The sequence below is a fragment of the Motacilla alba genome, chromosome 4A, assembly GCF_015832195.1.
Source record: "Motacilla alba alba isolate MOTALB_02 chromosome 4A, Motacilla_alba_V1.0_pri, whole genome shotgun sequence".
Taxonomy (NCBI): Eukaryota; Metazoa; Chordata; class Aves; order Passeriformes; family Motacillidae; genus Motacilla; species Motacilla alba.
In genome coordinates, this window is record NC_052045.1 from 9,943,351 (window position 1) to 9,967,140 (window position 23,790).

At 48.1% G+C, this 23,790-nt stretch overlaps 1 long non-coding RNA gene across 2 annotated transcripts; it reads left to right on the forward strand.

Annotated features, from left to right (window-relative positions):
- The first annotated feature begins 1,964 nt into the window (after window positions 1–1,964).
- On the forward strand, window positions 1,965–23,383 carry LOC119712865. Of its 2 annotated transcripts, none has more exons than XR_005259892.1 (3): window positions 1,965–11,875; window positions 16,222–16,367; window positions 17,773–23,383. It is a non-coding gene; the product is annotated as an uncharacterized LOC119712865 (long non-coding RNA). The 2 variants fall into 2 exon arrangements; XR_005259893.1 differs by lacking the exon at window positions 17,773–23,383 and having other exon boundaries at window positions 1,965–9,138; window positions 9,283–11,875; window positions 16,222–16,329.
- Window positions 23,384–23,790: the final 407 nt, after the last annotated feature.

The following is a 23,790-nucleotide window of genomic DNA, read 5'->3' on the forward strand; positions in this document are numbered from 1 at the left end:
CTCTGCCACACGGCGGAGCTCTGTGTTTGCCTTCCATCCATAAATGAGGGTGAGGACAGCTATGAGTTGTACAGGACATCCACCTAAAAACCCAGTGTGAGAGGAGCTGTGACATCGTGTGGTGAGCTGGGGTGTCTCTTCTGTAATTGAGTTTTGGGGAACAGACTGAGAGGGGATAAGAGGAATGGGAATCAAATGAGACAAAGATTAGGAAATTAAAAGAGAGAGGAAAACAGGGAAATTTGTTAATAGCAGTCAAGCTGGTTATTTGTTGGTTAGGTGGACCCACGCATGTCCTGGGAAAACAAGCCATTAAGGAAAATGGACCTGCCAGCAAGTGGAGAGAGATGTGATTGAGGAGGAAGCTGCTGGTGCTGCTCTAAAAACCTGGGCTTTGAAGGAAACTTAAGTGTTGGGTGGAAATTCTGAAGTCACTAAAATGGAAAGGAAGTTGGGAAGCCACAGAAGGCAGAAAGCTCTGCATAAACCTGCTTGGTGATGCTGAGTTGGCAGAAGCCCTGCTCAGGTAGGTGAGGCAGGAAAGGCAGCTCCTTCCTGCACAGAATGGGCCCCTGTGGCAGGACAGCTTCCCCTGGCAGTGGGGCTCTAATGCTCCTCACCGTTGGTCTCTTGCAGCTTTTTGAATCTCATTCATCACGTTCATCATCCTGTGTGCATCAGATGAACGAGAGGCCCTGACTCACGTCTTGTAGGTCTTGGTTCAAACCCCAGTGGGTGAGAGAAAAGCAGTTCCAAGGTCTGTGATGGGCTCTGGCTCCTCTCCAGGCTCCCAGCCCCCAGCTCTGTGGGATCCCACAGAGGAACACTCAGCCTTTCTCCATGCTGGAAAAGGGTTTGCTGGTGTTGCAGGATCTATGGGTACAGCTGCTCCTGTGAGTGAGCGTGGCCAGTTTGGGTCCCTGTGTTCACAGAGCCATTCCAGGGAGGTCTCCAGGGAGTCCCTGGGCACTGGGATGGGGCAGTGGTTGCAGATGGCTCCAATCCCACAACCCGTGGGCAAGAGCTGAGACCTGGGTGGAAACAAGAGCCTTGTGCATTTCCAGTGTGCTGGGCAGCAGTGCCCTCCCTTTAAAGAAGTAAGTGAATGATTTTAAAAACTGATTTAGTCAAACACCTCCAGTCCCCAGGTCAAGTCTTTCCAGTTGGGCACAATAGTGTTTTCTGTCCCTGACAGCCTCCAGCTCTACCTCTGCTGGGCTGAGGGGCCATGAGTGCTGGACCCCGTTCCCTGTGTGCCAGGGAACATTAAGCCATTGAATTATTTAGGTTGGGAAATATCTCTAAGATCATGTTGTGGTTTGACACTGGCTGAGCACCAGACATCCACAACAGCCACTCCCTCACCCTCCCCTGCCACCGCTGGGCAGAAGAGAGGGGAAAAATAATTAAGTAAGGGTTCATAAGCTGAGATAAGGACTGAGATAAAAACACTCCAAGGGCAAAACAGGCTCAGCTTAGAGGTATAAAGTGAATTTATTACTGACAAAATCAGAGGAGGACAATGAGAAGTAGAATAAGCCCTTAAAACACCTTTTCTTCTCCTAAGCCCTCCCTCCTTCCCACCGACAGTGCAGAGAGACAGGGCGTGGGGGTTTGGTCAGTTTGTCACCCAAGGTTTTCTTTTGCTACTCTGGAAGAGGAGTCCTTGCCCTGTGAGACCATGGGGTCCCTCCCACGGGAGACAGTTCCCTGTGAACTCCTCTGGCACAGGTCCACTCTCATGAGCAGCAGCCACACTGCACCTGCTGTAACGTGAGTCCCTCCTCAGGCAGACAGCCCTCCCAAAACTGCTGTGCCACGGGTCACTCTTCCACGGGGTGCTGTCCTCCAAGGACAGGCTGCTCCAGCCTGGAAGCAGGGCCCTCTCTCTCCACCAGGTCTCCCACTGGATCACAGCCTCCTCCAGGCATCCACCTGCTCTGGCATGGGCACCTCTACCATGGGCTGTGGGTGGATCTCTGCATCCCCCATGGATCCCCCTGGGCTGTGGGTGGATCTCTGCATCCCCCGTGGATCCCCCTGGGCTGCAGGGGCTCAGCTGCTTCACCGTGGTCATCACCAGGCCCTGCAGAGGAATCTCAGCTCCAGTGCCTGGAGCACCTCCTGCCCCTCCTTCTCCCTGACCTTGGTGTCTCCATGGTGTTTCCCTCACATGTTCTCACCTCCTCCTCTTCTCTGTCTAGAAAACACCTGCATGTGCCCCCATGTTTTGATTTTCCCGAATCTGTCATCACAGAGGCGTTGCCAGCCTCTCTCATTGGCCCGGCCTTGGCCAGCAGCCTGTCCATCTTCAGAGCCCTCAGAGATTGGCTCTGCTGGACATGGTGAAAGTTTCCAGCAGCTCCTCACAGGAGCCACCTCTGTGGTGCCACCCCCTACCAACAACCAGGCCAAGCAAAACCAGCACAGACCATCAAGTCCAACCATTAGGACAGCACTACCAAGGCCACCACCAAGCCATGCCCAAGGGCCAAATCTACACATGTTTTAAATCCCTCCAGGAATGGGGACTCCACCACTGCCCTGGGCTTGACAATGCTTGCTGTTCAATGCTTGACAACACTTTAGGCAGAGAAATAATCACAAATATCCAATCTAAACCTCCCTGGGCACAACTGGAGGTCATTTCCTTTCATCCTGTCACTTGTTACCTGGCAGAAGAGCCCAACTGCCACCTGGCTACGACCTCCACTCAGGCAGTTCTGGAGAGGGATAAGGTCCCCCTGAGACTCCTTTTCTCCAGGCTGAGCCCCACAGCTGCTTCTCTTTGGACTTGTGCTCCAAACCCTTCCCCAGCTCCGTGGCCCTTCTCTGCCTTGCTCCACTTCCCACACACCCCAGGGGAGGCAGGAAAAAGATTAAGGTCTGTCCAGGGTAAATGGCTGCAAGGTGGTGAAAGAAAGTCTTCAAGTGGGTCAGCTTGAGGGTACTGTCCCCAGGGCACAGTAATCGGTGGGGATGGGCAGATCAGTCCCACCAGGAATCATTTGACATTCATATTTTGTCAGGCTGGGCTCCATCTTGTGGGTGTCTGTCTGTCTGTCCAGCCCATAGACATCTGTCCTGCTTTCCATGCCCTGGAGCCTGGATGTGAATACTCCCACCACCTTGGCATAGGCCCCTGCTGGCTGGAGAGGAAGACCACTGTATTCTGGGCTTGTGACAGAAGTCTGTAAAGGTTTTGTGACCTTTCTTCATGGTTCAGGAAGGGGAAAGAAAAAAAGTGGAATTTTTTTTTTATGCTTTGTTCTTGCTCTGGGGTTCTGCAGCCCTTCAGGCACCTGAGAAAATGTTTGTTGTGATGAACTGCTCACTCTGCATTGCTGTGGTCAGACTGAAGTTGTTTGTGCTGGGTCACTGATGAAAAATAGATATTTGCATTTCTGTTCCAGCCTGTGTTCAAAGCACCAGGCGTGAGCGATGGCACTCAGTGAGTGATTACCTTTCATTGCTTGGCCTGTGACTCCTGTCTGTCTGCTGCTTTGATGCCAGATCTCCAAAAAGGCCCAGAACTCACCTGGGGATGGGTTTTTAAATGTGCATCATCTAATTCAAGTACAAAGCAGATGAAGTCTTATAAATGTGATCAGTCTCTCGGGTGCTGAAGTTAAAGCACTATCTCTTTGTAAATCCCAACACCTGTTAATCTTCAGTCAGAGCTGCTGGCTGCTGGGTTTTCCCCCAATTTATTTATTTTTAATATCTAGCTGCTAGTTTGGCAGCACTTCACTCTTCAATGCCAGGGGGAAAACCTGTGCAGCCTTGCTGGCAAGAATGTCTGGGGAGAGCATTGTGATTTGTGTGTGTGCACGAGCAGTGACAGAAATGAAGTGTAAATAAGGGTTTGGGCTGTGTAAATCTGTGCTGCTGGAGGTGCTGCTGGGTGGAAAATCCCTGTGTCCCAGGGGGAGGAGGCAGCAGGAGCCTGGATGAGGAAGGAAGAAGTGAACACACGACTTTCCCCCTGTCCCAGGTGAGACCTTGGCACTTTGCTCTTGTGGGGTTTGTGCTGCCCCGTGGCTGAGCCCGTGGTGATCCCACTGCGGGTGCTCCAGGACATGCTCCCTGGCTGTGCTTGGTGCCCCTGGCAGGGAGGGTTTCAGCAAGGTGGGGTCAGTGAGTTAAGCCTGGATGGGGCCCCAGAGCGATGGGCAGCACTGCTGGGACAGTTCTGTAGTCCCCTGAAATGGACTTTGTTTGCTGGCACTGGGGAAGGTGCTGAAATTGCCCCAAGGAGCCCGGCAGTAGGAGCCCCTCTCGTCAGGAAATGCACCTAAACCTCCTTGCAGCTCACACTCAGCAGGCACTGGTGGAAGGGTGGGCTCCTGCCCACGCCCAGCTCCCTCAATAGCTGTGTCTGGGGAGAAACAGTTTTTAATCCAGAAGAAATTTTGCTTAGGGAAGAAAGGAGACCAATTGCAAAAAGGAGAGGTGAGGTGCTGGGCAGAGGTTTGGCCTCTGCCTCTGAGGGTGGTTTCCAGACAAAAGGCATATTTATAGAACAGTCCAGAAACAGCAGTGTGATCTATCTGCAAGACACTTGTTCCCTGCCAAGACATTTGGAGGGGCTTAGCCATTTAAAATATTTTAAGCACAGAGAAACATCAGCTGTCATCAAAGCCTGCATGGAAGAGCAAGAAGTGTCTGGGAGCAGTGGCAGCAGCAGCTCTGAGCCCTCTGCCCAGAACTGCACACCAGCCATGCTGTATTTGCAAGCAATGAGGTCTCATATTAGCATCTTTAACTTATTTATGTTTGCAGTGCAAGTATCATGGAGGGAAAAACAGTTAAACTTCTCCTAATCCCTTTATTTGTTCCCCCTCCTGCTCAAGCTTGGCTTTCCCAAGGAAGCTGCAGCTCAGCCCTTTCCTACTCCCCTTTCACAGAAGGGGACAGAGGAGGGCAAATCCCACACCCAGATGAAAAAAAGAAATCCAAAGGGAGATGCTCAGAGGCCTGGAGCTCTCCCCTATGGAGACACACTGAGAGGGGGGGCTCTTCAGCCTGGAGAAGAGCAGGCTCCACTATAGCACCTTCTGCCTGGAGAGGGGCTTCTGACAAGAGCCTGCAGAACAAGGGGGAGTGGCCTTACATTGCCAGAGGGTGGCTCTAGGTGAGGTACTAGGAAGCAATTCTTCCCTGTGAGGATGGTGAGGCACTGGAACAGGTTGCCCAGAGAAGCTGTTGCTGCCCCATCCCTGGAAGCATTCCAGTTGGATGGGACCCTGAGGATCCTGGCCTGAAGGAAGACATCCCTGCCCATAGCAGGGGTTTGGAACAGGATGATCTTCGAGGTGCCTCCAGCCCAAACCATGCTGTGATTTTATGTTTTGCCTTGAACTAAGAGCCTGCAGGGCCCCAGGGCCCTTCCAGCCACACGCAGCCACCAAGAACATACACAGGGCTGCTCCCTCTGTGCTTTGGGTCACTTGTAGATGCTGGTGGATGCTGGAGAGGAAAGAGGAGCACCATCTGCTTCCCTCTTGAATGAAGTCATGGTTTGGTGGAACTGGAGCCTTGGCAGCACTTAGGTAAATAAGTCAAAAAGCTGGAATAGAGGGGCTGGACAAGAAGGCAGCTCTGCTGGAGACAACACCCAGTGTTTGGCCTTTTGGGCCCCTTTGGGTGCTGCTGAGTCCTGGGGGGCCTTTGTGCAGCCCAGAGGGGAGGACCACTCCGTGGTGTCCTATGGATCAGTGTAACACAGACACCCGTGGCAAAGGAAATCATTGGTTTCAAGAAGCTCAGTCCAGACTGGAAAATGTGAGTGTTACGATGAGTTTTGTTCGCTGTTGCATTGATTTGTCCCATACCAGCCCTGCTCTGTGAAGGGGGGTGTGACAGTCCCCACGGGGCCCCTTACAGGGGCAGATCAGTGCTGCACACCCTTGGGGAGTGACTTATCTGTGCAATCCACTGTCTGAAGGACAGCTGGCTTTGCCAGTATTTCTGGCTGTATGTTCTTTTCTGATCAAAAGGGAAAAGGAGCTTCATCCGCCCTTCCCAGGAGTGGCCAGTGCAAATTTCATGTGCTATATGTAATTTGAGGGCTGGCAGTGGAGATTTGGAAGCTATTAAATTACTGTACTTAACCATGATTTAAAAGTAACTCTGTTCACTTCCCACAGGTGAGGGTTGGACCTTTTCCTTCCCTCTGGAGCATGTCTGAGGTTCAGGCAGGTGGAGGAGGGTGCTGCTCCCTGCAGCTGCCAAGAGACAATGAAATGAAATGGAAATTAGGGTTTCCTCAATCAGAGTAGGGACTCAGCTTTGCTTTCCTGCAGGAGAGGGGCAATCTGTTCTTGAGGGGAAGAAAAAGCCACAAAATCTACTCTGTAGGATACAGGTGGAAGCATTGTTTCCCTATACACAGCAGGACCAAGGCCCTTCTGTTGCCTGTCTTGACTGCTCTTGGCTTATCCCATGGAAAATCCCCAGTGTCTTGCTCATGTGACCTTGGGCTTCTCTAGGAAAATACCAATAAATGCTGTTGGAATGAAGCAGCAGCTGAAGCACGGCTCAGTTAAGACAGGTCCTTTCCACTCCTTAAACCAAACAACTCATAAACCACAGCAAAAGTAAAACCTCTACATGAGAAAGTTGGGCTTTCTATAGTCTCTTTTATTCATTTGTTCATGGTTCATGTGTGAAATGAAAATCCCCACATCACCACCTCCTATCTGGTGTAACCAGCTTTTCCTTATGGTAATGCTTGCTGCTGCTGCTCTGCAAGGAACAGAGATGCTCTGCCCTGTGTAAATGTGGTAAATGCAACCATCTTTCAGCAGTTTGGTGTTTCAGGGGCTGGAAGTTTTGCTCCATCACATTTGTTGTGGTGTTTCACGTGCTCATAGGAGAGGCAAATGCCAGAAATCAGACCCGAGCTATAAAACTAATTTTAAAATGATGAATAAGTGATAATGAATAAATAATCCTGACCCAAAGCAAGCTGTGCCCATCTCACCCTGGGCACATCCCTCTGTTTTGAGCCAGACTAAGCAGGCATTACTGGGCTGCATCCCAGGAAAGAGGCCAGCCTGAACCCTCCACGTCTGACCGAGTGGAGTCACTCTTGGCATTCACAGGGATGCTCCAGCAAGGCACGTGATGGGGGAGCACTGAGGCAGGGCTGTGTGAGTGCTAGAGCTTCCATCTGCCTTGTGATGAGACCGGGAGATGGGGTGAGATGTGAGGTTCCAGTCACATGTCAGGGTGGTATTTCAGACCTCACCCTGTTTCCACCTCCATGCCCCCAGGCTGCTGGAAGTGTCCCAGGCTGTGTGGCCCCGCTCTGCCTGCGGTGGCTGTGACCCCTCCTTCTCCCTTGAGCACCCCTACACAGGGTCAGTCATGGCCAAGGCTTTATTTCAGCTCTGACAGGGCTGCTGTACTTGTGCCTCTGTCTGGAAGGCAGAAATACAGACAGGGATGTTACCCCAGCTCCTTTCTCCAGCTTTTGGCCTGGGTCAGGCAAGGCCAGGGGTGGGTATTCAGCCAGAGTCAAGGCTGAGCCAGGGCTCCATTGTAAAGCCTGTGTCCCCTCATCTCCTCTTTATGTCCAGGCTGCTGAGGTTGGAAATATTTTCAGTCTATAAAATATTTTGATGAGTCCAATCAATAAAACATTATAAAAAGCAGTTTAAAATGGAGGAGAGATCCATTGGCTGTAAAGCACCACTGCTATGTGCAGGCTCTCCAGACACAGAGCACGAATTGCTGGTGGTTTTGAAAATCCACCTTTCCCATGGGGTGAGGAAGAGGAGCATCTCCTGGGAACAGGAGCAGCTGCTGGGATGGGCTCTGGTGGCAGCAGTGAGGCATCCAGGCTCTCTTCTAAGAACCACATCCACTGGCAGAACTTCCTGCTCATGGGTCCAGAACAGATTGTATAGAGGCTCATGGTGCCCAAAGCATCCCTGTGCTTCAGCACCTTCCTGCTGGGGGTGGCAGGGTGGTGCAGAGCTGTTGCTGGGGGTCAGAGGGGCTGCTCGGACACGAGGGAGAGGTGCTGGGGTGTCAGGGCAGCAGCAGGGAGTGTGCTGCCAGCCGAGTGTCTGAGTGCCAGCAGGGCCAGCCTGGTGCCACTGTGGGTGCTGAGAGCTGCAGGTAACCCAGGGGGTGTTCCATGGCAAAAGCGTGAAGCTATTCAGGACCAGGCCAACCTTTCCATCCTTTTAATCTGGAGGAAGTGGTAAAAAAACCTTAGAGGCCCAAAGCAGGGAAGATCAGGGTGCTTTGCAGAGCCTGTGTGATCACTAAAGCTACATACATTGTTTTTATTTTAACTAAAGCTCAGGAAATGTAAACTGTGATGGGTCTGCAAGGAGGAAGCTGTACCACAGATCGCTTCCTTGGCAAGGGCAATTATAGGTATTTGTGGTTTTTGTGTAGTCTGCAGCTGTCAGTGTGTGACCACTGGGCACTGGCTGTCCCTGTGCCCTGCTCACCAGTGGCAGCAGTGACGTGTGTGGTGCCAAGGAACAGGCACACAAAGGTTCAACCTCCCACCCAAAGGTTAAACCTCACCATGTCGTCTGCTCTTGGAGGATGCAGAGAATTTAATTCAGCAGCTCAAAGCCAGGTACCACACAAGCCATGGGGAGAACTGGGTGAGAGGTGCTGGAGGGAGGGAGATGGGAAGCTGAGGCTGTGGATTTGCAGATGCTGGAATGGCAAATGAACAGGTTAAACAGAAAACCAAGCAGCTGCTGTGCTGTACCTCAGCCTGGTGCTGGAGGCATCACAGTGAGCAGCAGCTTGACTGTGGAGCCACTGACTGCACCCTCTGTTGTGTCCTGGGTCAGTCCAGCTCAGGAACTGCTGACTCCAGAGCAGTTCCCACACATCCCTTGTTGTGTCAACCACTTCTGCTGTGACTGATTTACTCAGGGACCAAATTTTGTCCAGCAAACCATCTGAACTTTGTGAAAGATTAATTCTTTCTTCCTTTTGAGGGTGGTGAGGCCCTGGCACAGGTTGCCCAGAGAAGCTGTGGCTGCCCCATCCCTGGAAGTGTTCCAGTTGGATGGGACCCTGAGGATCCTGGCCTGAAGGAAGACATCCCTGCCCATAGCAGGGGTTTGGAACAGGATGATGTCTGAAGCCTGTGGTTCTAGGGTAAGAACTGAGGCTGAGTTCTCCCACCCCACTTGAGCCCTGGGTAAGATGTGGGGCAGCTGCTGCCCTTGAGAGACGAACAGGGTTGGGCTGTGGGCTACCAGGAGTGGAGGAGATGGCTTCTCTGTCTTCCTTTATCCCCAGGGTCTTGTGCCAGGTGCCCAGTGCTGCTCAGACAGTAGCAGAGAGCCTGCAGAAGGCAGAACTGGAACCAGCCTTTATTTCTGTGGGAATCTCTGAAGTCTCTTGGCAGTGGGAATGCCTTGCCTTGCTCAGCGCTCCCAGTGGATTAAAGCTCCTGGTGTGAGATGTGTGTATTTATGTTACCCTGGCAGAGCTAACAGTGCTTGGCTCTATGGGAGCACTGTAAATCTGAGCCTTTCCCTGTCATCCACACTCTTGATTTTAGAGCACTTGGTGGTACCTGGAGTATTTAACAGCACCTGGCTCTGACTAATGGTTACAGAAGCATATAAGATAGAAAGATTAGCAGCTCAGCTGTCTGATTAATATGTAAATGTACCCAGGTATGTGTGAGGGCTCCTAATGAAGTAGCTCACACTTCTGCCTCTGTATATCAAAGGTGATTGATGGGAAAGTACTTCAGGTGCCTGCTGGAAAGTGTAAAAGTTGTTTTTGTCTACATCTTGCTTTCAAAAAATATCTGTAGACCTAAGGCTGAGATTTCCTAAGGGAGGAAAACCAACCCAGTCTGAGTTTAATCTCAACTAATCCAAATTGTTGGCCATGCTCCTGCAGTATCTGTAAATTCTCAGATAGGAATAATCCATCAGGATCTTGTATAACAATCCACACGGTGTCTTAAATAAACCTTTTGGCTGTAGCCTGCAGCTGACACCTCCTGTAAATTATTTGATGATACTTTATATGAAAGGCTGGAGGCTGAAATGAATGTTGTGGAGAAGGCAGGAAGCCCCAGCCCCATGGAAGAGGTTCCTGTGCTGCTGCTTCCACCTGGCTCACGTCACATCACAGCCCCGGTCCCTGAGCCTTCTGCTGGGCAACCCTGGGCAGCTGCATGGATCAGGGGAACCAAATGAAAATCCTGAGGCATCAATGGACTTGTGGAATGCAGGGGTTTCCCTGCTGGACAAGGAACACCATCTGAGATCTGAGCCCTGCACCCAGGGCAGGGGCTGTCACTCTCGGGGTGTCCCTGTCACCACGCTGAGCACTCTGTGTCCCTGGTAGGTTCCCTGAGATCACCGTCCTGAGTCATGCTGGGCTTTCAATCCACCCCTACAAACCACTGTGTACATTTCAAGATCACTCTGCAAAATAAAGCCCATTCTGCTGAAACTGGTGGTGGAGTGGAAATTTTGCAGTGGTAGTAAAACCTGGGGTGATGCAGCCAGCAGAGCAGAGCGTGGAGCCTGCTCCAGGATGGGGCTGTGAAGCGCTCGCTGCTGCGAGATCTCTCACAGATAAGGTGTGCTACAGCACCTGGCTGTCAGAGGAGTTCAAAACATTCAAACCCTGTTACAGCTCTCTTTTGCTGCCTCTTTCTCACTCCTGCAGGTATTTGGGGGGCTCAGAGCACACATCCTCTTTCCACCTCCTCTCCAGGCTGTGGGGAACCCCAGCCTGTCCCCCTGGAGTCAGCCCTGGTCCAGCAGCTCTACCTGGAATGTTTCTCATGTTGCTCTCCCTTTCTCAGGGTGTCTCGGAGCTGGCTGAGACTGTAATTGCTTTGTCTAAAATTTTCCATGCCTCTAGCCAGGCTTTTTTTTGGTGCTGATTTTAAATAGAGAAGGGATTGGAGCAGTGTGAAGTTTCCTTACAAAAGGTATTTGCTGATGTTCTCTCTGTGAGCAGAAATGTCATCGCAGGTGGTGAGCAAGGGAAGAGGGAGTGAGTGACAGGGCGGAAAGGCAGCAGGTTGCACTGCCACCAGCAACCACACAAACCATGGTGACACACTTTCCATTCCCTGGTTTCAGCTCTGGGGAGGAGCATTTGGGACACAGCTGCCCTTCAACACTCTTGCAGGAGAGCCCTGCAGAAGGTGTGAGGGCAGCAGGGTGACCCCGACCCAGCCAGGGCAGCCTGTGAGGATGGCTGCCAGCCCCTGGCCACCCTCTGGGCATTTCTCCATAAATAAACACTACTGCTGGCTCTGAAGGGTTTTTCTTACCATCACATTTATTGGCAATCATTCACATAATTTTTCCCCTAGCTGCAGCAACCTGGGTGCACACTCTGGCATTTTCAAGTTTCACTTCTTATTTCCTTCCAGTTCCTCTGATGCAGGAGAATCACCTCCCTGTAAGCACGGGCTCAGATAATGGTTTATTGTATTCCTGATGACAAATTGGTTTATGATAATTATTAGGCTGATGTTTGAAGCTTTCAGTGTAAATCAATGCAATTAAAAAGAAAATAATACTCCATAATTCATACAGATAAAGATATTTGCTGATGGCTAATGTTTCAGAAGAAAGTTTTATATGAGAATTGTTCAGTCCCTGTGACACCAGTGTCCAGCTCATGATGCTGAACTGGGACTGTAACTGGGACTGTTCTCTCTGTGTTTCATGGCTGCCATGTGTGTGGGTCCCCAGCACTGACCTGAAATGCTGAGGGGCTGAGAGTTCCCTCCTCTGATTCCTCATGACAGCAGAAAGAGTCAGTGACTTCAGCATCTTGTTCCAGACTTCCATGATCCTCCTGCTGTGAGTTCCCTGCTCTGCCTTCTCTTCCCAGCCTTCCATGAAAGGTAGGTAGGACAGCAAATCAATGGATATTTGGTTGTGTTCCCTGTGAGTTGGTCTGTTCTTCAGCTGGAAGATTTTTCAGAGACTGAATTCATAATGTATGGCTTTAACACCTTCATGTAGGCATCTTCATGCCTATCATAGCAAAACTGTATTACAAAGGCTGCAGAGAAGACCACCACACCCTGAACAGGCCCTCAGACTGAGGCCATGAACTGCTCCCTGGTGGAGATAAGAAAGGAAACTCAGGCCTGGGGAGAAAAGAACTCCTTCACAGAGGGATCAAGCTCAGCACCTTGGGGGTGGAGACCACAGCTCCAGGGCTATCAGCTGCCAGGCTGGCACAGGCCCTCACACCAAAGCAGGGGAGGAGGGGAGGTTTTGGGTGTGTGGTGAAAAAGCCTCTGGTGAGAGGCAGCCCATCCTCTGCTGTGCACAGCTCAGCTGTGGGGCCCTTCACCCCAGGAAACGCTAAACCCATGTGAAGGACAGCAGAGGGGGGCATGGCCCATCAAAGGCCACCCCAAAGGGGTCTTCAGACCCCACACCAGAGATGGGGCAACAGATCCACCGTGCTGCAAGGGACAGTGTCAAACTTGCCCTCCCCAGGGCAGGCACGTGGGCATTCCCACCTGCCCATTGATCCACTGGATTCTGTACTCCTCTGTGGTGTGGCACAGCGCAGCAGGGGACCCTCGCCACCAAGAAAACCAGATGGAGGGGAGTAACAAGACACTGGTGGGACCCTTGGATGGGTGATATGCTTCCACCTGTCACTCTCTCCCTGTCCCCCCACCCACCCATGCCCAACTAGCTCGCTCTTTCTTTCTTTCCTTTTTTTGCTGTTAAGTAAAATATATCAATTTTTTGATGCCAACATCTAACCTCATTTAGTTTTAATCATATTTTTGGGTATATTTTGAACCTTTCTGGGTCCAATCAATTTTATTCACAGAGGCTTAGCTTCCTTGGGTCTTCTGTGTTAAACTGGCTCATAACAAGGTATTTAAGGGTTCACAAAGTACAGAAGAGTCAAAAAGCTTTGATCTCCCAGGCAGACTGGGGAAAAACACAGGGAAATATCCAGCCCTCCTTTGACAGACTGAGGAAGGGGACTGGTCCATCACTCCCTCACAGGATGAGCCACTGTTTGTAGCAGGTGGGAGACACCCAGAGTGGATTATTCATTCCTGCCCGAGATGGCTTTGTGTCACTGTGTCACACCTCCCCTTTTTGGAGCTGTCTCTTGCTATCAGGCTCTGGGTTCCCCTGGGCACGAGCAGCTGCCCTCTCCCACTCAGCCCCAGCAGCAGGAGGAGGAGGTTCACTGGGCTGGGAGGGAGGGACCATGGCTGGTGGGCTCAGGCTGTCATGGATGAACGGCAGTCTGGGTTCTGACTTTTGTGACAAAATTATTGATAGATTTTTACCCAATGACTGTTTGTAGAATTTGGAAGGTAAATATTCTCAGTGTAGAGTGAAATTTAGGAACTGCAGAAAATTGGGTCACCCCAGGGTCACTCCTTTACAAAATGATATTGTAGCTCACAGACCTATTATATATCTATATATACACATATATTTATATATATTAAAAAATGTATACATTCACTTCACTGTCATGTAGCAGGTTACTCATATATTAATAATTACTAACAACACAGATCTTAAATCTGGGTGAATATCCAAAGTTTCTGCAGCTCAGTTTTGTTTTAAGGCTTCAAATCCTTTGATTCTACATTATAAAAATGGAGCTAAAATTATTCAAGAGACATCCAGTATTTCAAAGCCACATTTCTCAATGTGACAGTGCTTTAAAATTTGGTCACTATGCAGAGTCAGCCTGTGTCCCTTGCTGAGGGTCAGTGTTGTGGGTGTGCACTGCAGAGTCCTAAAGTGACATCATGATGAGTTCAGCTTCACCCTGTAATTTGCATTCAGCTGTTTACAGCTTTATCTGGGTCTTTCGTGGTAGATTTTTTTTTTTCATTTTCCAATTCTAAACCAATTGAAAGCCTTTTAATGGCAGTAAGTGTACAGCTGATCTGCCGTTTTCAAGCTGCAATTTATGTTGTCTTGCAGCAGCTTTGATTCCAGCCCCGAGGCAGGAGAAGGGCTCAGGGCAGCCAGGCTGGTGAGCAGGAATGGATCCGTGCTGTTTGATTAGGAGCTGCCAGCACAGGAGCTGCAGGCAGCCCGGGCACCAACCACCCCCTGGGGCATGGCCAGCCCTGGCCCCTGCCCAGCGCCCACCGTGGTGGTGGTGGAACCCTCTGGGTGGGCAGAGCAGGACAGCAGCTGGCACACAGCTCCGAGCCCTCACCAGCACCCCCAGGTGCAGATTTGCCATATCCAGGCACAAACTCCATCACTTTTGAACTGGGATTCACCCTGGGCACAGCCTTGTTCTGGGGATCCCAAAGATTATATGTAGCACTGTGTAGAGTAAGAGAGAGAAACCCCACTCAAATTTCCCTTTCTGCGGGAGAACATTGACTGGTTTTGTGCTACAAATTGCTCTTTGTTTTTAGGAAGACTTTCTGACAGCCCTGCTTGCTCAAACCACCTGGGACCGTGAAGTTGTCACTCTTGGAGGAGGATGGCTGACTATAAACTCTCTGTAATTCCTGAAACCTAAGAGAAAAATTGTCAAGAAAGGTACATTGCCATGTATACTGGCAAAGGCTTTCAGGTGTTTTTCAAGGGCAGAAGTGAAACTGCACACCATGTGACAGGGACATGAACCTTCACAAAACATGTGTGTGTCAGAAGAGGTGTAGTGTGGTTTTCTTTGCCTTTTTCACTTCCTTTGTCCCTGCCCTTGCAAGTGGGACAAATGCAAGTGGGACAAATGCTTCTGGGAGACTCTGGGGGAAGGGAAAGAAAAGACTGGAAAAGAAAGGCAGATAAAACAGGAAGCAGCAGGACGTGATGGATATATTTGCATATCATTTTGCATTCATGAGAACAATCATAACCCACTTATAGAATGATGACATCAAGCAAATGACATATCAGCAAATCAGTTTTAAGGCCTTTCATTTTGTTTCCAAAATAAGTTCTCTGCGGTTATTTTCCTTTTTAATCTAGGTCCACCCAATCTATTTACTGGGATTTATGGACTGAAATTTGGGATAGCTTTGTTTTGTCTGTCATGCCAAAAATCAGATAAATAAACACAGCCTTATTAAGTGGGACTGGAAACTGTGGGGCCAAGGGATAATGATGAGAAATGTGCCTGAATGGGGATGGGAGCATGGCCGGACACCGGCAGTGTCATGGAGTGGGGCCAGTCTTTAATCATCCTGTCTAATCACAGAGAGCCCCTGCCACTGGGGGAAGCCAGTCCCCGACCCCTTCTTTTCAAATATTTTCCTGCCTAATTCTGGTTCCAATACTTTCCTATATTTGAGGAAATGTGGTTTCCTTTTATATAAGAAGGAAAATTATACGAGAAGAGCTCAATAATTTCCAGAATATATAGGGAAGAAAAGGCATTTATTTTGTCAGGTACCAGCTGAGCCCTGCAAAAAAATCTTTTTCTAATGCAGAAAAGCCAGTGATAATGCAGAAAAGACACTTGAGCCTTGCAGAAACGTTCAATAAATGTGTCATGTTTGGGGGAAGCCGGTTTCAGCTGTGGCCATACTGCAGGATGGATTGTCCCACAGTGACCCTGAGTGAGCAGCATGGCACGGGCCACCACTGGTCACTGATGCTGGCCACACAGCTCTCAGAAGTGGTCGTAATGATTGTCAGTGCTGCTTGGGCCATCACAGATGGGCAGCAGTGAAAGCAAGCTTGGAAACCAGCTGAGGACAGCCCAGCTTGACACCAGACCTAGATGGAACAGCACATGGGAGGGTATGGCTAATGAAGGATGGGGACCTATTCCAAGTTATTCCATTCACTGTAGGGTTACAGAAAAGGACTTCATATCTTTTTAATGAGATTGCAAATTAGACTGCTGAAGGTAATAATGTTGTAATTTACGGAGATATTTGATTCTTCAAAACTGTTGATTAAGGAATTAGAATTATATAAAATTAATGTAGTACATACTGAGTGTATTTCAAGGCAAGGGACTTACAAGCCTCACAACAGAGCTGCAAAGAGGGGAGCAAGGGAGCTTGTGCCTGCCTAGCTCTGGTGGGGCTCAGGTCTTGCTCTGTCACAGTTTAACACTTCTGTCTGTGGTTTTGCGAGAAAATGAAACAATCACAGATGACATAAAATGAGAAGAAATATGAAGAATGAGGTAGAAAGTCACGGAGGCCGAACATTTGGGCTTTCTAGCTTGGCACAAATAAAGAGTGTTTGTTTGTTTGTTTGTTTGTTTTTAAATAAGGTCAAGCATCAAGCCCTGCGGCCTGGAAGTCAGGAGCCAGGCTGTGTTTGCAGGACAGGAACTGCAGCCCAGACAAGCAGGGAGCCAGAGAACAACTGAGAGATTATGGAGAATTAAAGCTGCTTGTTCAGCACTGTATCTTGAAAGTAAAGGAATGATGGTGGTGGGATAGAGGGAGGAATTTCAGCACTGGTAAGGAGACACTCTTGTTTCTGTGTTGGATGGCACATGAAGATTTCTGGAACAGAAACTACCAGGGTCTGAGACAGGGCTGGAAGAGGGGGCCTTTCTGACCTGATAATCTATGAACTGTGCTGCATGTTTGAAATAATGCCCGGCGTGGGTGGATGAAATATGTGCCAGCTCAACACAGAGGTACCTTGTCTTCCTGGAGCCTCTTGTTAGAGTCAGGTGCTCACTCTCACCTGCCTGCTTTGTGTGATCTGGACACACTGATGAGTACAGAGGCAGGGAAAGAGGGATTCAGGTGATACATTTTACATTTCCCCTTCGCTGCTGCCTTTTGCTCCTCTGTTGCTGCTTGGTGAGAGCCAGCTGTAGCCTTCAAGTGTTAGAAATATTTAAAAATCATCCCCTTTGCTCAGGGGAAAGGTGGCGTAGCAAACAACTGCTACGTTCCCCGAGAGATCAATAACACCCTGCAGGAAGCTAAATCGTCCTTTATTAATCTGATGAATTAGCCTGATACAGGGAGGAAGAGATCAACAGCATGGAAAATAAATGCATGCCCTGAGGCAAAGCTTGTCAGCTATGGAAATAGAAGTGTCTTTCGTTTTATCCATAACAAATAATGTTGAAAGTTAGGCTAGAAGACCAAAGTGACTTCTGAGATTTGTTAGTGCAGTGTGGATAGAGAAACTCACTTCTCTTTGAAAAGCAATTACACAATCACGCAGAGACAAGCAGTTTCCCTGCTGTGCTACTGGATTAGAAAGCCTGAATATCTTCCTCCTTCTACTTCAAGAGGGACTGATTCAGCCAAGTGCTCAGGTATCTGCTTCAGCTCCTGTGTCATTCCAGGGAGCTCAGCTTTAGTCTTGAAGAATCAGGATCTAGGGAAAAAGACGAAATGGCATCAAATTTCTATCTTCTATTGAAGAAGACAAAAGAGAGTTTTCATAACAAAGAACAAAAATCAGCACCCCTGACCAACTACTATGGAGAGGCAGCCCTGGCTGGCCCTGGGTTTTTCCCTTACCCCTATGGGAACAAGTTGCATACTACCAAGAATCAATGTGGTTTTCTCTCTGAAAATGGCATGATTCAGCCATTCCTTAGAAAATATGATCAGCTTTTCAAAAGTCTCCACACTACCTTTGGTTGCATTGATTTGATCAAATCAGGACTGGATATTTTGAGTTTTCGAAGATTATTCAATTTCCCAGGGTGGAGAGACTTCTGTTGTAACTTAGGGATGTGGTTTGGTGATGGACTTGGCAGTGTGGGTTAATGGTTGGACCAAATGATCTTTGGGTCCTTTCCAACCTAAATGGTTCTATGATTTTATGATTTGTGCCCATTTTCTTTCAGGAGCATGGTGCAGCATCACCCAACCATGCTCTGCCTGGGCCAGAGCGACCTGAACCCAGCAGCTCTGCAGAACTGGGGCAGGTTCTTGTGGCTGCTGCAGAGTTTTGTTTCCTGGAGGTGCAGGGGCCCAGCAGGAGCTTTTGAAGACCTGCTCATTTCCCAGTAAAACAAGCAAGAATGCTCATTCCGGAGCCAGGATTTTTGACATGTCAACTCTCATATCACAGAGTGGTTTTGCAAAAGTGAGAATTTCAGCTTTCATTTCAAAAGTCCACAATTCCTACTCAAACTGTCAGAAACTGCATGAAGAAATTTTAAGTCAGGTTTAGGATTTGAGAGCAAGTCAGAATTTGCAAATGGCTGTACATGGCAATGTGAATTGATAGACATGGCTCTAAAATTGCCATTGGGGTAGGTTTTTTGAAGGCGTGCTGTAGCAACTCTGGAAGATCTTCAAGCAGAGACCACAAGGATCTTGGTGTATTTTCTTGGTGTAGCGTTAAGGGCTGCATTTTCCCCACCACACTCCACAGTCTGAATCAAAACCAAAATGCACGGAGGTCTCTAATTCAATCTTCAGAACTTACTATTATTTTTTATTAGATAGAAAAGTCAAATCTACAAATAGTCCCATACCGTTATTGGGTCCATGCAAGCCACAAGGTGTTGGCAAAAAGCAAGAAGGGAATTCTGCAGGTGCAAAACCCAATTCAAAAGATAAACTACCTCCGTGTCATTGCTTTGCTCATTTCCCATCCCTATGGGCAAATACGAATTTTTTCTGAACCTTTAATCTACAACACTGAATAAAGTTATGTAAATCTGGTGCAATGAAGAAGGCTTTTAAGCTGTAGTAGGTATATCACGGTCCTCTCCCATTCTGTGAAATTGCTTTACAGCCAGGCCATAATCGCAATGACAGACATGCTTGATTGAGTTTTGTCTCTCTGTTAATCTATGGAGTAATTTTCAGGTGCAAATGAAGAGCTGTGTGTATCTGGGAAACTGGGGATGCACTGAAAAATAATCCTTTTAATACTGAGCATGGAGATTCCCTTGTGCTATTATAGGAGTGCATTTTAGGATTAGAGTATTTGGAAGCTTCTCGTTATAACTGTAATTTATTTTTAGTGGTTTTTCCCCATAAAGTAATATTCGATATTAAAGAGCATATATTTCAGGTGATAGTGAAAAAGTGAAGATTTAGGCAAGGTACTGTGAATGCGAATACGTGAGAGATGGTGAAGATGACTCATTTCTCTAATGCACAGGGTGAAAGCTTAACTGAAAGGGTGAACAGATGAGAGGCAGAGCACAAGTCGTGTTTTATTGTCAAATCCTGAGAAATGTCATTTCAGACTCTCAGGGGAATTCTGCTTGGCTCTCCTGTTATAAGTACAATTTGTACATGAAAGAAACTGGTGATGAGGGGACGGGTGGCCTTTCACAGGAGGATGAGGAGAGCCACACGTTCCAGGCAGAGTGGACTTGCAATGACAATGGTACCAAATTAGCCAGGAAGGCTGGCTGTGTCCTTTCCTGGTAAGGATGAGCTGAGGAGAGCTACATCAAAGTGGGGGAAGGTTATCTTGAGTCTACAATAACAGACTTGGTGGCACTCACCAGATCCCGAAGCGGTGCATGAGGTTTAATCCACCTGGTGAAGACTGGAAGGGCTCTTTTTTTTTGCACAAGGGGGTGCACACTGCTGCTGGAACCTTGTGTGGCTGCAATCATCCTGTGCAGCCCTGGAGGTGAGAAGGAGATAAAAGTTTCAGCCACTGTGAAAAGGAGATAAAAGTTCTTGTTATCTACATAGCTCCTCTCAGATATCAAGATGATTAAGCACACGCATTTGTAAAATGTGTCCCAGCACCCCTTATTATTGATGACAGGGATGACTGGCAGCAATGAGTCAAAGTGAAAAATCAAAAGACAAGGTGAGGCAATGGGGAGATTGTGACTCCCAGTCACCAACACTGTGCCATGGTTCTTGCTGAAGAACTGCTTCTCACCCAGAAGGAAGGACCCTGACAACAACCAGGCTGCAGATGGGGCAAAGAGGTTCTTGTTGCTCCTTGTCTAATCATCACCATATGAGCTGTCCCCCTCTCCTGAGAAGGCTGTCCCTGGACAGGTGACAGTGTGGAGCAGTGCCAGAGCAGATGTCAAGAGGCTGAAGCAAGGAGGGAGTCACTGGAGAGGACTTGGTCCTCCTTGCACAGACTCGTTTGATTTTCCCGTTTCCCTTGGAGAAAGAAGAGGAAGAGTCGGCCAAATGAAACAAAGAATACCTTGACATATTGACTCATTTCCATGCCCAAACCTGTGTCCTCAGGCTCCTGGCTGACTCCTCTTATCTGCATCCAATTAGATGGTGAATCTAATGGGATGGTGAATACTGGGAGATCTGATCATATTTCTGTGAAAATCAATGGCAAGCCTTCCCTGGTGCCAGACCAGGCTTCTCTGAGGGAAATGCTTCCTGTGAACTAGGAAAGTTGGTGGGAGGAAAAAACCCAACTTCTTAAAAATCCTTTGTGGTGATCAGCATTTAAATTCAGCTGTTCAGGGACTTTTGATCCAATGTAAGTGGAAAATTGTAACCTTTGCTGACGAGCGTGATCCTGCTCAGCGGGAGGTGGCAGGGTGCCCCGGATCTCGTGGGCTCGGACCCAGAGGCAGGTTTGTTTTTAGGTCTCATGTTGACTAAGTTCTCCTCTCTCATTCAGAAAGGGCAGCGTTACTGTAAGGAGGGATATTGAGATGATCGTTGCCTTGGGCCCTTCAGAAGAATTGCCACATTTTACATTAAGGGCAGCCTTCCTCACATAGTACATCTCTGCAATTAATTGTCTTGACACATGATTAGCACCTGGGGCAAGGACGGATCGTTCTGTTGATTGGGCAGGGATGCATTATTAATTGTATAAACTGGCTTATAGTCAAAGGACACAAACCAGTGGCTGCAGTTGCTGTCACCATGGATATTTGAAAGAGCACTGGAGATTTGTGTCAGGGCAATGCTCCTTTGCCATCCCAATATGATTAAGATTGTCTCACTGCAACTCCTAAGAAATTAGTCTTTAAACCTGATCCCCTGCAACACCAGGTCAGCTGGTATTTCTGGTACCATTGTCTCGTTTGTTTTCCCTCATTGCCCAGACATGGAATGTGGCAGACAGAAGAATGCAGGCAGCTTCTCCCCAGCTGACAGGGAGCAGTGTGGGGTTTTGTACCTAAAAAAGGAACTAGCTGACCTTGACTCATTCTGAAATGACGAGACGTCCCTTTTAGAGTTTTAATACAATTTTTTCTGCCAAGAAGTCATTTTGAAAGGAAATAAATTCATGAAGGATGTTACAAAATTTAGCAGAAGCAAATGTCAAAAAACTCAAAAATAATAATAATGATCATATAGTGTAATTTCTTCTCTCTGCATCCCATGTAGCTGAAGCAATTTTACAGCTGTTGTTACACTGCGCAGGATCTCTTCACAGTATTAATTGCCAGATGAGATAATACAGTTCAAGCCTTACATACTTCACTAAAATAAATCCTAAAGTTTTTCACTCCTGGTTACACACTGTTCATACCAATGAGGATGCTTTGGAGAGCAGGCCTGGGCTTACAGGAGGCAGCCACAGATGAGCAGGAATGATGGCTCCTTCCACAGGTAAACCTGTACAGGAGAAGCTGCAAGGTGGAGGCCAAAGGAAAGTCCAACGGCCCAAGGTGGGAGGAATATGTGAGATGTGATGAAGGTGGAGCCAAATGGTATTTTTCAGGTTAATGCTAATAGCTGTGAGTTGTGCATTGCAACACCTGCAAGATCTCTGCTGAATGAAGCTGTTCCATGCTCTGCATTATATTAATGGTCGTCCTCTTTGTTTCCAGCTCTGTGGGCTCTGAGGGGAGCAGTTGATGCTTGCAGGCTTTCAGTACCTCTCACATGAGCAGCTCCCATGCTCATTTTTAACCTGTCCGGCATCCCTGGAGGGGGTGGCAGTGCCAGGTCTCTGGTGGTGCCCAGGGTGGGGAGGACACTCCTGCCCTCAGCCTTGGGGTGACCCTCCTGCCCAGGTGCGTGACAAACTGCCTGCCTGTGTGCAGCTTCACACAATGCTGCCAAAATTCCTCATCTTGACAGCATCACCCTCTGCTCTCATTACTTTAGAAACAGAAATTGTCCATACCAACTTTTTAGAGTGACACCTGAAGGGAAATGCATGTTATGTTACACACTGTTATTAAGTGCCTCAGGCACCAGCAATCTTTTTTCCTGCCAGCATTGATTCATTAAGCAGCATACAGAAGTACAACAGTGACTGGTATTAGTTTATATCTCCCTTGCTAACCAGACTCTAATTTGTCTTATTCATTTTTATTTCCAGTGTTTTGCATTGCTGTAATGAAGAACAAATAGCACAGGAGAAAAAGCACCTTCAGAGCTGTAGCTTTTTGGCTTGTGCATTTCTACTGGGCCCAAGTGGTTCACTGATAGGACTTTTATATATTGCAAATTCAAAAAGAAAGACTTCTTGGTCTAAAAATTGTCTTGATTTAAATGGGATCTCAAATTGAGAATAAATTTCTCAAGTTTAAGCACTTTCAAGAGTTGCAGGCATTGTACCTGGTATGTACAGAGGTGTCCAGGGCCTTGGAAAGCTTATGTAGAAGCATAGGCAGGGAAAATAGATAAACTAGATAAAGAAAACAGCCAAAAAAAGACATAATGAGAAATGTTGAACATTGTACTCCCTCCCCACAAGAGAAAACTGCTTAGATGTCACGAGCAGCCCAGTTTGGCTCAGCTGGAGTGAGGTGGGGTGCACAAGGCTCCTGGGCTGCCTTACACAGAGCCTGCAAATAAAAGCTGCGGTCCCTTGGTTTTCACAGGGCCGTGCAACACTTCGTGTTTACAGTTGATCACCTTTGTGTTTGTGTCAAACCTCATGGAAACAGAATTAAAAATAAACTAAAGTAAACCACTCGATGTACAGAGCGAGGCGTGGGACCGCTCAGGGCTTGCGGTGGAGATGGACTGGCGGCCCCAGTGCACAGGAAGGCTGAACTGCCAAAATGCTGCCTGGCCCAGGGTGGATTTTTACATCTCGCTGGACATTTTTCTCAGCCAGTTGTGTGGAATTTCCTATGTTTCTGCCCTCTTCTCTGTGTTACACCTGTGGTGATTGTGCAGGAGGAGAAGTGGCAAAAAGCTCATCCAACCAGGAGCCCCAGTGCCTCAACCCTGTACACCTTCCACAGCATGAACACTTTCAAAAATGCCTTTTTTATTTTAAAGCCACGTCCGGGTTTGTTGCTGGGCTCTGTGGTGCTGCCCCAGGGCTCTCAGTGCCCTGTGCCAAGAGTGGCTGGGTGGTGGCAATGGCCCCTCTGCCCTCAGGGCTTGGACCCCATAACATTTCTTTGCTTGTCCTGTCAGAAATTACCCCCCACTCTCCTTCTGCTCACATCCTGAATTTTTAAGTGTCTTCAGAGAGTAATGACTTCAGAGCAGCTCCTGAAAAGAAGCCTGAGATTAACACTGCAACAGCAGTAAAAGTGATGCACTAACCTCTAATAAAGTTTAAGTGCCCTGTTAACCAAATACTTCATGTCTCAATTCAATTTAAACCCTTCTGTGAAATCTTTGTTCCTTTGAAGTGGACAAAAAAATGTTTTCAAAATTAATTTTTAAATTGTTGTATTAAGGTGCACTAATGACAATGAAGAGACATGTGTGGTCTTGCCTGGGGCAAAACCAGAGCAGACACATTCTTCAATATGAATTAATTTCTGTTATCACCTAATATGTAATCGCACATCGTGTGTTTTATTATTATTAATAATTAATTAGCATGATATTAATATTTATTATTGTTCTGGCCCTCAGAAGAATCCCAGGGCTCCAGGGAGCAAAACAAGCTCTGACAAGCTCCTCATGTTCCAGCTGCAATGGGAGGGTGTGATCCTATTGCTCCATGCAGCCAGAGGTGAGCCCCGTGTCTGAATTTA